The 17,500-nt window shown below is 36.4% G+C and overlaps 1 long non-coding RNA gene across 1 annotated transcript in view; it reads right to left on the reverse strand.

Moving 5' to 3' along the window:
- Positions 1 to 17,500, reverse strand: part of LOC136849727 (uncharacterized) — a 495,400-nt gene that overhangs the window by 117,946 nt on the left and 359,954 nt on the right. The window lies entirely within an intron of this gene.

Raw genomic sequence — 17,500 nt, forward strand, 5'->3', positions numbered from 1 at the left:
TGTTTCTATCCATCACTTGGGAGTGAGTCACACAGAAATCTGAGTGAGTGTGCGTGTGAGTGTGTGTGTTTGCGTACCTATCTGTCTGTCGTGTGAGTTTATGAGTAAGCGTGATTCATAGTCATCAGATGTATTAAAGGATGTCTTTTATACACTTGTGTTTAGTACACGTGGAACTACTGTACTCTTTGCTTTGCGCTTAACAGATGACGTCATTAAATGTTGCATCTCAAATGAAAAAAAAAGCAAAGGTACTTCCAGAAACGGTCCGTCAATAAATCGATTGGCTTGCCACTATAAAAATGTTTCATCGTAATATTTGGTGGTCTTATTTTCTATCACCATGCATCTTAGTATTATCTTTCTTATGAACCATTTGTGATGTTTTATTGAGATGAAGAGTATCTGAATAAAAAACACCTCAATCGAGTTATACTGTCCAACTTTACATACTATAAACACGTCAATTCATTTATACTGTCTAACTTTATAAGTGAATGTTCTTGCAAGTATCAGTGTTTATCATGAACATCATTTTACTAAAAAATTCACGTACTTTTTTTTTGCATTCCTTAAAAATCTACTGTAAATATGGTCAAAAGTACCCCACAACTACTTCCGCGATACAAAATTTACGGTGTAATGATCTACTACTGTACAAGCTCCGAGTACAATTTAAAACACTCTCCTAGCTGCTACATAGCTACGTAGAGAAATGATGTCTTTGGGAGAGTCGATGATAATATTAAAACATTTTATTTGTTTGTTAAATGTACAAAAGGTCCATGCATAAGCTGAACAATTCTGCAAAAGTGTGGCGCATCCGTTTTGGGTGTCATTATCCGGTCAAACATTCGTCTCCGTGTATGTATATGTATGTATATATATATATATATATATATATATATATATATATATATATATATATATATATATATATATATATGTGTGTGTGTGTGTGTGTGTGTGTGTGTGTGTGTATTATGTTTCTGCTTATGTCACCTTTTATATGACGTTTCTTTACCACCCTATTCATATATCATTACATATATATATATGTGTGTGTGTGTATACACATTCACAAAAGTTTTAGGACAATATACATCATAATTCACACGTTGTACCACAGAATTAAATCTAGAAAGAGAACCCATCAGTATAAGAACAAATAAACATATTAATCTCCTATAACTGAGGAAAAAGAATAAAAGAGAGCGAAATAAGCGAGATCAGCTTCAGAGATATAAAATTTAAAAAAATCGCTAGTCTAGATGCACATAAAGTTAGACCAAGCATGACAGAAGACTTTTAGTTATCCCTACTGTAAATAATAATGAATGGCATGAACGTTAATCCCACTGTGACTTCGGCATAATTTCACACACACACACATATATATATAAATATAATACATATATATATATACATATATATATATATATATATATATATATATATATATATATATATATATATATATATATTTGTAATTTCATTGGTCCGTGGATGAAGTATATAATAAGTCCTCACATGAAAATGAAAGGAATTGGTACCAAGACTTTCCTTTTATTCCAAAGTCATTTTCACGTAAGAGACTTTGACATTCAATAGATTGAAATTCCAGCTACAGTTGTTTTTATGGTTCCTAGTTGCATGACAGATTGTTGGTCGAAGGATGCCTCATTAGTTCTTTTAGTAATATGAATTTTGAGCAAAGGTCTTTTAAGATGGACGAATTGTTAAAAACCTTTTATTCTTAAGGATGCAAGAGTAAAACAAGTTGTTAGATTTTGTACAAACAGATAGTTTTGTACTGGTATTTGTAGTAATTACATATTTCCACTAAGTATGTTTTTGTTTTTTGAAGAATGCTGTTTACATACTTAAATAGCTTGTTGACTTATTTTATTGTTATCTGTGACCATATTGCTTTCTTGTATGTTATTCTCTAACCCTGTTCCAGAACCCTGAAGATGACTTTGGAATAAAAAGTTGAAAGTCTTGGTACCAATTCCCTTCATTTTCATTGTGAGGACTTATATATATATATATATATATATATATATATATATATATATATATATATATATATATAGATATATATACACACATTACATACGTATGTATATATACACACACAGTATATATATAAATATATATATATATATATATATATATATATATATATATATATATATATATATATATATATATATATATATATATATATAAGGTTATATGTTTACAGTGAAAAATCACTCTCCCTGACAAAATATACTAATTTCAGGAAAGGTGATTTCAAGTCTCCTCTTGTAAAGAAGAACTCTCTCTATACATATATATACATATACATATATATGTGTGTTTGTGTGCATATTTAATATATTTGAAATTTTAACACTGTAATTAAATTTATAAGCGCCCTGCTTCTGTGTTTTACATTTGCTCAAAATATAGATTCACCTACTACATTTTTTTAATTAAGTGACCACGACTGGCATGCCTACCGAATCAAGCATGGTCACAGAAAATGAATCATCTATATTATAAATCATCTATGAACAGTAAAAACCTGATATAAAGCCTTCAAAGAGGCATGTTTAAGAAAAGCCTCCCCATATATTAGAGTAAAAAATACTCCATAACAGATGAATAAGTCAATCGAATTCAGAAGGAAAGTCCAGATCACATCTACAGAGAAATTCCATCTTCATAGAAGCAGAATTACAATCTTGCAGACAAGCCACTGGTTAGTTCTACGCCCCGAAATACGTAAACAAGCGAGGGGGTTATATTTCCACAACATTATTCCAGAGGTTGCATGAGTAACAGAGGAAGAGATAGGAACAGTTATCATAATACACTAGGCTGAGATTTCTAAGACTGGAGGAAACGATACGATGATGATTACTTTTCGCCTAATTTATATTTCATATTTAACAATATATTATTATCATTCCTCTCTCCTGGTAGTATACAATGATGTTCTTTGTTTTTTAAATAAAGTTATTCAACTCGGGGCAATAATGCTTCAAGAGGATGTCATTTCAACTATTGTTGTGTCTTCGTTCTATAATAAATAAAACTTTGATATATATGACTTTTAGGGCGATGCTGAAATGATCTAAAATCTCCGGAGTTTTTCCTAAAAGCACTTCTGAATCCTTCCGTCTCCCAACGCTATAGCTCAGTAAACCAGGACCCACTGACAGGTCAGACGGACAGAGACCCGATTTACGATCCTCCTGCGCAGTGACGTCAGTTGATCCACAACTCACCTGTCTCTCTCTCTCTCTCTCTCTTCTCTTTGGATATCCTAGATCTAACTCTCTCTCTATGATTTTATCCTAGTCATATTTATCATAGCATATTACTGTAAAGTTTATTTACACAGTTTACAGTATATATAAATGATAATGTGCAGGTTAACACAGTTATGTTTGTTTTGCTGTGCATACCATTTACCTTATCACTTTCATATGTTTTTTACTTTCACTTCTGCAAGTCCTGTCTTTTTCTTATTTATCCTAATATCATTATTTAACTTCCTTATTTTCAAGAACACTGATATTTTGGCAAAAGATGGCTACGACATCATTTGAGAAATAAACTCCTGCACACTCAATTTCAGATACAATATTTTTAAAGCATTTTTCCTGCCTGCAGACTGACACCATGCAATTTGAAATACTTCCCTCATTGTACTTAATTGAAAATAAAATGATTCTGAGGGAGTGCCCGTCACCTCTGTTTACTTCATCTGTCCACCTCATATCCTTGGCCACACATTCACACACACACACACACACACACACACATCCATTACACTACGTAGACAGATAGATAAATAGATATAGACCAACAGATGGATCGTTATTTGACCAGAGATTTTGTACATGGACAAAGGTACAGTAGAATGCACTAAAATTTAACTTAATGATCAAAACTGCATAAATGAAAGTCCTTCAACAAAAAGTCGAAGCAATGACACATTTGCATAAATACACAGTTCCAACAGTTCAACAAAACATACAAAGTTGCTCATTGCTATAAATACATAACAATTCCTCAGACACGACGCCTCCCCAAAAAAACTGTAACAACGCCATAACACACACACACACACATACACTAATACATACTACTCCTTTATAGTTTAATACCTTGAGGCATAAGGAGAGATGGAATTGCATCATCCTTTAATGTTCGTTCTCGCTTGGATTATCGATTCCAAAGAGCCTGGATTTCATGTCATCTTTTTGTAGTCAGTGTCAGCAAATCCACAGAGCACACCACTGCATTATCAGCGTTTATGCCATCAGTGCGACAGCAGCAATGAGTCCATCATTGTCTAAGTTCTTTGCCCTTGGAAAACGGAAGTATTTTATGTCTGATCCTGATGTTTTGTTCTTGTATTATAGCACCATTATACTGAACAGTTGTTTTTGGCATATCTGCAGCACTGAATATGTCTAGTGGAAAAGATCACGATGAAAAAGGTGTACACACGAGGGTGGCTTGGGTGAGACTGGTGCGCAAACTGCATGTAAAGTGCAGCTGACGTCATCACACTCCGCCTCGAGCTCTACCTGCGCGCCGTCTGGCCTGTCTGGGTGGTCCTGAGTAAAACACGCATTTCAAAGTCTCAGAAACAAGGTCGGAGATTCTCCAAATCGTCTTCAGAAACACGATGTTGCGATTTATTCCAAACTCTGATTAAAAACAAGGCTAAGAGTTTATCAAATGAATTCAATGAGCAATTGTATACTCATGAAAATAGGGACTACATGGCGGAGAAATGGAGTCGACGTTCCAGCCTTAGGCGATTTATAAGCGGCGATATTTTTTATATTATCACATTTGGGACGCAAGTTCTCCATTCCAGATAAGCAGGAAAGGGAATTAAAAAGGTAGGAAGACCATGGAAGTAGTGCAAGAAAGATTTTGGATTCTGGACATACCATTTGAATCAAAATATCGGTGAAATCTCATAAGAATTCAGAGGTCTTTTCCCTGTCTTGGAATCCTTCCGTCAAATCCTGGAGGCGCGAGAGAAGCGCCATTCGCGCATGCGCCAAACGCTATAGCTCACTGAAGTACCAACTTCAGTCTCGGAACAAGTTGCGAGATCCTTCAAATCGTCTTTAGAGACAGGACTGTATCTACTCGAAAAATTGTGTAAAAGAAGGTAGAAAGTTACCATATAAAGACATTAAACAATTGTCCGCCTAAGAAAGTAAGGACAACAGCGCCGACGTGCTCTAGACAGGCAACAGTATGTCTACTAGGAAAGGAAAACAAAGGAATGGTTGAAGTGGTGCTGAAATGAACCAAAATCTTCATGTCTTCCCTGAAAGTGTCTTGGAATCCTTCGGTCTCCAGCTCCTGGGTGCACTAGAGAAAAGCCAGAAACACATGCTCCCAAAGCTATAGCTCAGCATAACTCCACCTTCAAAGTCTCCAGAACAAGCTCGAAGATTCTTCAAATCATCTTGAAGCCCTCCGAGACCTGATGTGTCATATTCGAAAAACAGGGGTAAAGGAGGATTGATGTATTATCACAGACAGGACACGCGTTCTCTCCGAATCAAGAAGAAATGGAAACAAGCAAGAGAGTAAACCGCAAGAACGAAGGCCCCAAAGCTCTTGAAGCCTTCCGAGATTTGATATGTCATATTCGAAATGCAGGGTAAAGGAAGACTGGTGTATTATCAAAGACAAGAAGTGAGTTCTCACCAAATCTGGATGAATTGGAAAAAGGAAGAGAGGAAACGACATCGAAAGGACAAAACCGCAAGGATGAAGACCTCAAGGCACCCAAGGGAAACCTTCCCTTAATAAGGGCACTCTTACCAGGGGAAGGACCTCTTCAGAGGCTGCTTTCCTGGAGGGAGGCAGGTTTCCTGCCAAGCTGGGGAAGCGGGCCTGGGGAGGACCTGAACCACAAAGGTGAGGAACCCAAGGCACACTAGGGAAACCTTCCCTTGAGGGCACCTTTGTCAGGGGAAGGACTTCCTCAGAGGCTGCTTCCCTGGAGGGAGGCAGGTTTCCTGCCAGGCTGGGGAAGCAGGCCTGGGGAGGACCTGAACCACAACGGTGAGGGGACCCAAGGTGCCCCTGGGAAAACTTCCCTCAAGGGCACCTTTGTCTGGGGAAGGACCTCCTCAGAGGCTGCTTCCCCTGGAGAGAGGCAGGTTTCCTGCCAGGCTGGGGAAGCAGGCCTGGAGAGGACCTGAACCACAAAGGTGAGGGACCCAAGGTGCCCTAGGGAAACCCCTTAAGGGCGCCTTTGTCAGGGGAAGGACTTCCTTAGAGCTGCTTCCCTGGAGGGAGGCAGGTTTCCTGCCAGGCTAGGGAAGCGGGCCTGGGGAGGACCTGCACCACAAAGGTGAGGGGACCTAAGGTGCCATAGGGAAACCTACCCTTCAGGGCACCTTTCTCAGGGGATGGACCTCCTCAGAGGCTGCGTCCCTGGAGGAAGGTAGGTTTCTGCCAAGCTGAAGAAGCGGGCCTGGTGAGGACCTGAACCACAAGGTGAGAGGGGCTAAGGCACTCAAGGGAAACCTCTCCCTTAGGGCACGTTTGTCAGGGGAGGGACTTTCTCAGAGGCTGCTTCCCTGGAGGGACACACGTTTCCTGCCAGGCTGGGGAGTCAGCCTTGAGGAAGACCTGAACCACAAAGGTGAGGGGACCTTCCCTTAAGGGCACCTTTGTCAGGGGAAGGACCTCCTCAGAGGCTGCTTCCCTAAGGGAGGCAGGTTTTCTGCCAGGGTAGAGAAGAGGGCCTGGGGAGGACCTGAACCACAAAGGTGAGGGCACCCCAAGGCGACCCAGGGTAACCCTCCTTTAAAAGCACTCTTACATAGGGAAGTACCTCCTCAGAGGCGACTTCCCCGGAGGGAGGCAGGCTTCCTGCCAGGCTGGAGAAGTGGGCCTGGGGAGGACCTAAACCTAAAGGTGAGGGGACCTAAGGCACCCTAGGAAAATCTTCCTTTAAGGGCATCTTTGTCATGGGAAGGACCTCCTCAGAGGCTGCTTCCCTGGAGAGAGGCAGGTTACCTGCCAGGCTAGGGAAGTGGGCCTGGGGAGGACCTTAGCCACAAAGGTAAGGGAGCCAAGATGCCTTGGGGAAACCCTCCTTTACAGGCACTCTTACCAGGGGAAGGACCTCCTCAGAGACTGCTCCCCTGGAGGGAGGCAGATTTCCTGCCAGGCTAGAGAAGCGAGCCTGGGGAGGACCTAAACCCAAAGGTGAGGGAACCTAAGGCGCCCTAGGAGAACATTCCCTTTAGGGCACCTTTGTCACTGGAAGGACTTCCTCAGATGCTGCTTCCCTGGAGGGAGGTAGGTTTCTTGCCAGGCTGGGGAAGCAGGCCTGGTGATGACCTGAACCACAAAGGTGAGTGGACCCAAGGCTCCCTAGGGAAACCTTCCCTTAAGGGAACTCTTACTAGAGGAAGAACTTATTCAGAGGCTGTTTACCTGGAGGGAGGTAGGTTTCCTGCCAGGCTGGGGAAGCAGGACTGGGGAGGACCTGAACCACAAAGGTAAGGGGACCCAAGGTGCCCTAGGGAAACCTTTCTTTAAGGACACCTTTTCAGGAGAAGGATTTTCTCAGAGGTTGCTTCCCTTGAGGGAGGTAGGTTTCCTGCCAGGCTGGGGAAGCAGGTCTTGGGAGGACCTGAACCACAAAGGTGAGGGGACCTAAGGCACCCTAGGGAAACCTTCCCTTAATGGCACCTTTTTCAGGGGAAGGACTTCCTCAGATTCTGCTTCTCTGGAGCAAGGTATAATCTTTTATTAACTCACTCATTCAGTATTTTAGGGCAGTTTCAGTAAATTAAATTATTAGCTCACTCATATGTAAGACAATGAAACAAACCATTACTTTGATGAAATAGGTAATAATGATATAATTAGGGCGTGAACTGGTGAAAGATGTTACTCGAATTTTTTTTACCTTCATTTAAACTTTAATTACTTTGCGTGTCTTCCTGTAAACTGACACCTTCGCCATGCTGACAAATAATGCAGTTTAGTGTACTTTCACTCTCCTTGCTGAAGTTTTGATTGGTCATTTAATTTTTCGTAACTGTCGCCAAGAAAAGTTTGTAATGGCTACTTCGAAGTTTTGCATTTTTTTTTATTTTGATACCCCTCCAGGCTGGGAAAGTGGGCCTGGGGGCGACCTGAACCACAAAGCTGAGGGGACCCAAGGCACCCTAGGGAAACCTTCCCTTAAGGACACCTTTGTCAGGGGGAATAACCTCCTCAGAGGCTGCTTCCCTGGAGGGAGGCAGGTTTCTGCCAGGACAGGGAAGCAGGCCTGGGGAGGACCTGAACCACAAAAGTGAGGGGACCCAAGCTGCCGAAGGGAAACCTTCCCTTGGGCACCTTTGTCATGGGAAGGACCACCTCAGAGGCTGCTTCCCTGGAGGGATTTAGGTGTCCTGCCAGGCTGAGGAAGTGGGCCTGGAGAGGGCCTGAACTACAAAGGTGAAGGATGCCAAAGCACTCTAAGGAAGCCATCCTTTAAGGGCTCCCTTGATAGGGGAAGATCCTCCTCAGAGGCTTCTTTCCTGGAGGGAGGCAGGTCTCCTGCTAGGCTGGGGAATCCGGCCTGGGGAGGGCCTTAACTACAAGGGTGAGGGACCTCAAGGCACCCTAGGGAAGCCATCCCTGAAGGGCGCCCTGAAGGTACGCAGGTTTCCTGCCTGGCTAGGGAAGCTCTGAACCACAAGGGTGACGGACCCTTCTATTTTTTCTTGAATGCATTCTACAGGCTGAATTTGTCTTCTATTTAGCAGTGTTCTCTTCGAATTGTCTAATAGCAGATGAAGCACTTCTTCGAAAGGTAGAAAGTTGATGCGTCTTTGTCCTTTGTGCTCGAAAAAACTGCTTCATACTGATCGTAGTAACTGAAGTTCTTTTCACATTTAAAGCGATTTTGTTCTGACATTAACTGAACGTTTTCTCATTGCAAAATTTATCCTTTTTTTCTCCAGCTGAGTAATTACCAAAGATGAAGAGACCTGGGGAATATTTATTGTAGTGAGGTTTTTAATGCTGTTAACAAGTCTGCAAAAAGACCTTCGGTTTTTTGCCAGGAAAATGCATTATAGATTTAACATTAAGTATTGCTACACTTCTTACACGACTTATATGTTGCAGTTTAATTTTAAGTTCTGGACAGAATGAAAAGGTGACTTTATATTTGCCAGAACACTTGAGAATGGAGCCTTCTTTCTTAATCTAGATAAGGTGATCTGCTTTTTACTGATCCGATTTTTGAGATTCACCCTAGTTATTCTTGAAAAATATTGTTAGCTAAGTTAGTGTCAACTATCTGCTCAGGTCATTTTAGTTCTATAGCCATGTAATATTTTTATTATTCTAATCCTCCGCTACAGCCTTTAGCATTAATGAGTATGCATTCCTGTGTGACAAATTTCCTCTGATATCAGTTCGTAGCACTGATTAACATCTATAAGGACTGGGTATTAATGGGTCGCCCGGTACTACTTTATTCTGTCTAAAAAATCTACAGAGACCTCCGTCTCTTATCAGGTTCAAATACAAAGTGATCAGTAATCAAAATCAACCACACACGTGTCGGTGTGAAACACACATACGCACACACATCTCCAACCTCGAACATGAGGCAAAAACACATAACACACACGACATAAATTTTACATACATATAACCCTTGAACAGGACATCAGGGCAAAATGCAATAAAATTTCAATACCTTTGTACAAAATAAACATAATACCGGAATACGTCAAATCGACAACCTCATATATCACGCCACCTTCGGACGCAAACGTCCCGTGACGTTTGAAAATCTAAGCATCTTTATTTATAAACACTTGCTCCAACTACCCTCTCACTCCATCTTTTCTTCTTCACTATTAATGCAGAAATTATTTAAACAGCAACATATGACCATTACAATTGTCACCATTATTATGATTGTGATACCTTTCACACATACTATTTATTCCATTACACATTAACCTTATTTTTTACTGAAATTATACTTATTCTCCTCTAACTGTTGCAGAGAATTCAAACCACATCCTTTCATGTCTATTAGTACCCTATCATACCTTGTGTTAATTCATTAAGACCTTTCATAAGTAACTGCTGGGTTAAGCGTTATTCCAGATACCTTCTCTATACCCGTATTCATAAGAAGCGTCACTTTCGCTATTAACAAAGTTAATGTCTAATTTATCTAAGTGAAAAAATCTTTTGAGAATATTACTAATGGAGAAGTCCTCAGTTGGTTATGGTTTTCTTGAAGTTGTCAGTCTCAAATAAATAAGGGAATTGAGTTTTTTTTATTTTAATACCCATCATCATAACTCATGTAATAACTGAATGACAGTCTCAGATTAACGTGCATGTTTAATGTTTAATGTCGTAGAGCCATACACAATAGAGACTCAGAGTGCCAATTAGCAGCCAGACAAAACAGTAATCACCGACATGTATCTGATCTGGATATTAACAATAGTAAAGAGATGAGGAGGGAGACATGAACGTTCTGTTGACTGACTTTTTCATTTTTGCGAAATTTTTGGCAAAACTGGCATCCTGAGTCACTACTGTTACCTTTTCCTTATTAAAGTGCAACGTGGTTAGTAGGACGTTCCAAGAAACGAAGAGTCAAATAAGTGTCATAAGGCAGATATTTGATTACCATATTTGACTATTCGTCTCTTAGAACGTCCTACTAACCACGTTGCGCTTTAATAAGGAAGAAGTAACAGTAGTGACTCAGGATGCCAATTTTGCCAAAAATTTCGCAAAAATGAAAGTCAGTCAACAGAGCGTTCATGTCTCCTTCTTCTTCTTTTTATTATTGTTAATATCAATATTAGACACATGTCAGTGATTACTGTTTTGTATGGCTGCTAATAGGCACTCCGAATCTATTGTGTATGGCTCTACGACATTAAACATTAAACATGCATGTTAATCTGAGACTGTCATTCAGTTATGACACGAGTTATGATGATGGGCATTAAAATAAAAAAAAATCTCAATTCCCTTATTTATTTGAGATTGGCAACTTAAGAAAACCATAACCAACTGAGGAATTCCTCCATTAGTAATATTCTCATAAGATTTTTTCACTTTTTGATAAATTAGACATATTATAACCATTAACAAGGAGAGCAGTAAATTATTTCTCACCAGCATAACTAAATCGAAAGTAAAGGTTCTAAATTATTACGAAATGAGACAATTAAAAAGATTCAGCAAGTCGCAGAATGCTTCATAAACAAGATTTTAAATGCCAATTAAATCTTTAATTTCAGAGATCAAATATTAGTCATATATATGAGAAAATTCATAAAATAGAGGGAACGCCCCCAAAAAACAAAAAATTATGAAAGGTGCAAAAAGAGCAGGGTTAAATCTACAACCCCACCACTTTTTTTTTTTTTTTTTATGAACCCTTCCATTTCTTTATAGAGAAAGTAAGATCTCGGCCTTTTGATCAAAGAAAGGGGCGTAGGGCAGGAAAGCAGATTTGAAGTGGTAGATTTCAGACGTCGAATGAAAGATAAAATCAGGTTATCAAGCGGAAATGGATACAGTTCTTTTCCATCCAACACTCTCCCAAGTTACACACACACACACACACACACACACACACACACACACACACACACACACACACACACACACATATATATATATATATATATATATATATACATATATATATATATATAATTCAAGTTCATCTTTTAATCATGGTACTTACATAGTCCAAGCCTGTCCCTCTTGGCATGTGTTTTACTTTCTTAATTAGAACCCTATTATAAACATTCCTCGGTGTACTAAGATCATTTTAAGACCTCATAATTCCTACCGTCATCTACAGCTACTTTACATCTGTGTAGCAGAACAATTATCCATTCATTCATTCACTCCTCCAGAACCTTTCCTGTCCAGAGTACTTTTCTAACCCAGGTCAGTCACTCAGTTCTATGTTCTATCATCAAACCATACCGGAACATCTTACTACTTTAATTTTGACTGTCCTTCTACGAGTGTGTGTGTGTATATATATATATATATATATATATATATATATATATATATATATACATACATACATACATACATACATATTTATTTATATATAATGCCAAGGACAATTAAGAATTAAAGTAGTGAGGGTTCCAGTATGGTTGTGATAATAGAAATGAGTGACTGACCTGGGTTAATAAAGTACTCCTGGACGAGGGAAAGGTTCTAGAGGAGTGAATGAATGAATGGGATAATTATTCTGCTGCACAGATGTAGAGTAGCTGTAGATGACTGTAGGGATTATGAGATCTTAAAATGATCTTAGTGCACCGAGGAATGCCTATAAAAGGGTTTTAATTAAAAAAGTAAAACACATGCCAGGAGGGACAGGCTTGGAATATTTAAGTACCACGATTAAAAGATGAACTTGAATTACTACATTTTCATAGTTAATTTTCAAAAACATACATCGAAGAATAAAGCGGGAAAGCATTAACAAACAGTATATACGCTGAAACGCTGAATATACCAGTTATGATAAAAAAAATTTATGAGTTTTCTTTCGTCATGAATATATACATCGTAATACTTTTAAATGAACACTATTTTCACTGATAAATACCATAACAGATTCCTGAAGGAAGAAAAAAAAAACTGTACTAAAACAGAAAGTTTGCTGGGAAACCTTGACATTGTAAGGACAAGCTACAAATTTTACGAAAAATAACCTTATCCGTGTTTTATCAAACCATATCGTTATATTATTAATAACAAATTCATTATGTCACGCAAAACTGTTGTATAATAAAAATCCACAATTATAGATATTGGCATGTTCTTAGCTTTTATGAATAATAATACGACTTATTTATATAACTGAATTACTGCTGTATTATTATTATTATTATTATTATTATTATTATTATTATTATTCTTATTATTATTATTATTATTATTATTATTATTATTATTAACGTTCTAACAGTTTTATAGTTATTATTTTAAGCTAGGAAGTCAAGAAGTTGAGATGTCTTTATATAAATATATAAATATATAAATATATATATATATATATATATATATATATATATATATATAATGTATATTATATAATATACATATAAAATATATTATGTATATATGTATGTATGCATAATATCTACAGGCCATTCATCCAAGTGGAGAATAAATGAAGAAACTTTCAGCTTAGGTGGCAGGACTCCACCGATAAAGCGACGGCGGGCGATTGCAGTTTCGCATATGGTACTATTCCTCCCAGACATACGGAGACTAGAATGTCTACTCTTGTCAACATCATAAGAGACTTCTGTTCTTTTAAGTAATTCGCATGGTAAAACAGCTTTCAGACGTCAGTAATAAAATCTACAACGACTATGACCTCCTCATGAATATAATACTTTAGCAAAAATATATCAACACAACGCATGTGGCTTTAATGAAAACTTTTATTATTAAAATATATAAACACAATGCATGTGGCTTTAATAAAAACTTTTATTATTAAAATATATCAACACAACGCATGTGGCTTTAATAAAAACTTTTATTATTAAAATATATCAACACAACGCATGTGGCTTTAATAAAAACTTTTATTATTAAAATATATCAACACAACGGATGTGGCTTTAATAAGAACTTTATTAAAATATCACAATGCATGACTTTAATAAAACTTTATTATTAAAATATATCAACATAACGCATGTGGCTTTAATAAAAACTTTTATTATTAAAATATATCAACACAATGCATGTGGCTTTAATAAAAACTTTTATTATTAAAATATATCAACACAATGCATGTGGCTTTAATAAAAACTTTCATTATTAAAATATATCAACACAATGCATGTGGCTTTAATAAAAACTTTCATTATTAAAATATATCAACACAACGCATGTGGCTTTAATAACAACTTTTATTAAAATATATCAACACGACGCATGTGGCTTTAATAAAAACTTTTATTGTTAAAATATATCAACACGACGCATGTGGCTTTAATAAAAACTTTTATTGTTAAAATATATCAACACGACGCATGGGCTTAATAAAACTTTTATTATTAAAATATATCAACACGACGCATGTGGCTTTAATAAAAACTTTATTGTTAAAATATATCAACACAACGCATGTGGCTTAATAACAACTTTATTATTAAAATATATCAACACGATGCATGTAGCTTAATAAAAAACTTTTATTGTTAAAATATATCAACACAACGCATGGCTTTATGTAACAACTTTTATTATTAAAATATATCAACACGACGCATGTGGCTTTAGTAAAAACTTTTATTGTTAAAATATATCAACACGACGCATGTGGCTTTAATAAAACTTTATTGTTAAAATATATCAACACGACGCATGTGGCTTTAATAAAAACTTATTATTAAAATATAATAACACGATGCATGTGGCTTTAATAAAAACTTTTATTGTTAAAATATATCAACACAACGCATGTGGCTTTAATAACAACTTTTATTATTAAAATATATCAACACGACGCATGTAGCTTTAATAAAAACTTTTATTGTTAAAATATATCAACACAACGCATGTGGCTTTAATAACAACTTTTATTATTAAAATATATCAACACGACGCATGTGGCTTTAATAAAAACTTTTATTGTTAAAATATATCAACACGACGCATGTGGCTTTCATAAAAACTTTTATTATCAAAATATATAAACACGACGCATGTGGCTTTAATAAAAACTTTTATTATTAAAATATATCAACACAATGCATGTGGCTTTAATAAAACTTTTTATTATTAATGTTATTTACATGACCATACAAATAATCATTGGCATTTAAATCTCTCTCTCTCTCTCTCTCATAATTAGCCTGGGAATTTCCTTTTTGCTTACATTTTCCGTGACCTCCTTTGACCTTTTTCATAATTTAACACGGGAGGTCTAAACTCACCCATCTACCATTCCAACTTAATTTTTATTTATTTTTTCTTTGGCTGGGCTAGACGAGAGTATAGGGTTCTTACCCCAAAGGCCTTTTTATTTAAGAAAATTATTTGCTCTGTTGACTACCACAGTTCACTGCGACCCATTATCGCTTGCGCAGCCTGCCAAGGTTTGTTATAAGTTTCGTTGACGATGTTTGGAAACGCTTAACTCTGCTTTTCCCCAGGCAGCCGAGTTATTTCTGAGTGACTGTGATAACAATCGAAGCAATCGAGTGCTTCAGATGACTGTTTAAAATAATGGTGCAAATACCTTACCCCAAGGCAGTTCATGGACGCTCGTCCACGCATTGAGACTTTCCCTTCAGTTTTCACTTACGAACAAAAGGGGAAAAAACTAACTAAACAAGCTTGGCTCTCGGGTGTATGCACGCAGAAGTGAATCGAGTTTCTAACGGCGTGATAACTAAAAGCCAAGAGAGAGTTAATGTATCAGTACGGATTCTTAATTTCATGGAAAGGCCGACCGTACGGGAAGTTCATTGACCTTATCTTGACAAACACAGAGGTAAGAAGCTCTGAGTAGCATTTAAAAAACTGTCATATGGTTTATATAAAAAAAGACTAACATTAAAAGATATCTAACTAATTTTATCATTCTTTTTTTGCAGCATCTAATAAAATAGTTCCTTTCTTGAGAGATTTTTACACAAAATTTGGCAGAAAACTGATTGTTATCCAGTTACTTTCCGTATCTATGTTTATGTGCTCCTTTTCTTTCCGTCCTCTTTGCATTTGTATAATCTCCTGAAGAAGTACTTTATATAATCCCCTGAAAAAGGTACTGTTAATAATGTCCGTAAGAATTACAATTTTTAATCTCCTGAAGAAGTACAATTTAGAATCTCCTGAACTGCTATTTATAATCTGAAGAAGTACAATTGATAATCTCTTAAAGAAGTACTATTTATAATCTCCTGAAGAATTATTATTGATAAGCTATAATCTCCTGAAGAAGTACAACGTATAATCTTCAAAAGAAGTACAATTCATAATCTCCTGAAGAAGTATTACTTATAATCTCCCGAAGAAGTACAATTTATAATCTATTAGAGAAGTACTATTTACAATCTCCTGAAGAAGTACAATGTATAATCCCCAAAAGAAGTACAATTCATAATCTCCTGAAGAAGTATTATTTATAATCTCCCGAAGAAGTACAATTTATAATCTCTTAAAGAAGTACTATTTACAATCTCCTGAAGAAGTACAATTTATAATCTCTTAAAGAAGTACTATTTATAATCTGAAGAATTACTATTGATAAGCTATAATCTTCTGAAGAAGTACAATGCATAATCTCCAAAAGAAGTACAATTCATAGTCTCCTGGAGAAGTACTATTTATAATCTCCTGAAGGACAATTTATAATCTCTTAAAGAAGTACTATTTATATAATCTCCTGAAGAAGCACAATGTATAATCTCCAAATCTCCTGAAGAAGTACAATTCATAATCTCCTGAAGAAGTATTATTTATAATCTCCTGAAGCAGTTCTATTCGAGGATATGCTCAGTCTTTTCCGACTCCTTCGTCTTGTTTTCGTCTTTCACTCGGTTTACCTTTTGCCTTTCAACGATGACGTAATATGAATCTGGGTGGTTCGCTTCCCTTCAAATTTCTCACTAGATATTACATCAGTCTTCAGTTTCGTGGCTGACGGATGTTTGGCAAGACCACTTTAAGGCTTCAGAACAAAAACCAGTAAATAAACAATTGGTTGGATGGTCTGTGCTGTCAAATCCCACAAAGTAAGCCTCAAATTATTATTATTATTATTATTATTATTATTATTATTATTATTATTATTAGTATTATTATTATTATTAGAAAAACTTATCAATATGGTTTGTTAATAAAGGTAGCGTTTCAACAGCATTCATTTATAGTAGACGTCAGTTCGTCTTATGAATTGTTTTTCTTGCTCTGGAATGGTTGCAAGCAATTGAACAATACTGAGCGTCTACTATATAAAAATAAAAATGCTGTTGAAACTGCCGTTTTGTTTGACAAAACCTGTATTATTATTATTATTATTATTATTATTATTATTATTATTATTATTATTATTATTATTATTATTATTATTATTATTTATAAAACACATAATTGCAGAGTCACTAAAATCGTGCAGAAAGCCACAATGATGTCAGCGTGAATTTTTAATGAAAATATACATAAAACGAGGGCTTTCGATAACTTGCTCGACTCAATCTCAGATTGAGAATGAGAGTCGAGCAGGTTCTCGAAAGCTCTCGTTTTATATATATTATCAATATATATTTACACTGACATCACTGTGGATTTCTTCACCATTATTATTATTATTATTATTATTATTATTATTATTATTATAACTCATCCAATAACTCTGCTGTTTAGATATATTAATATCTAAACAGAGCTTTTATGATGAGCGTTGAAC

This window comes from Macrobrachium rosenbergii, chromosome 2 (assembly GCF_040412425.1).
Source record: "Macrobrachium rosenbergii isolate ZJJX-2024 chromosome 2, ASM4041242v1, whole genome shotgun sequence".
NCBI classification, from domain to species: Eukaryota; Metazoa; Arthropoda; class Malacostraca; order Decapoda; family Palaemonidae; genus Macrobrachium; species Macrobrachium rosenbergii.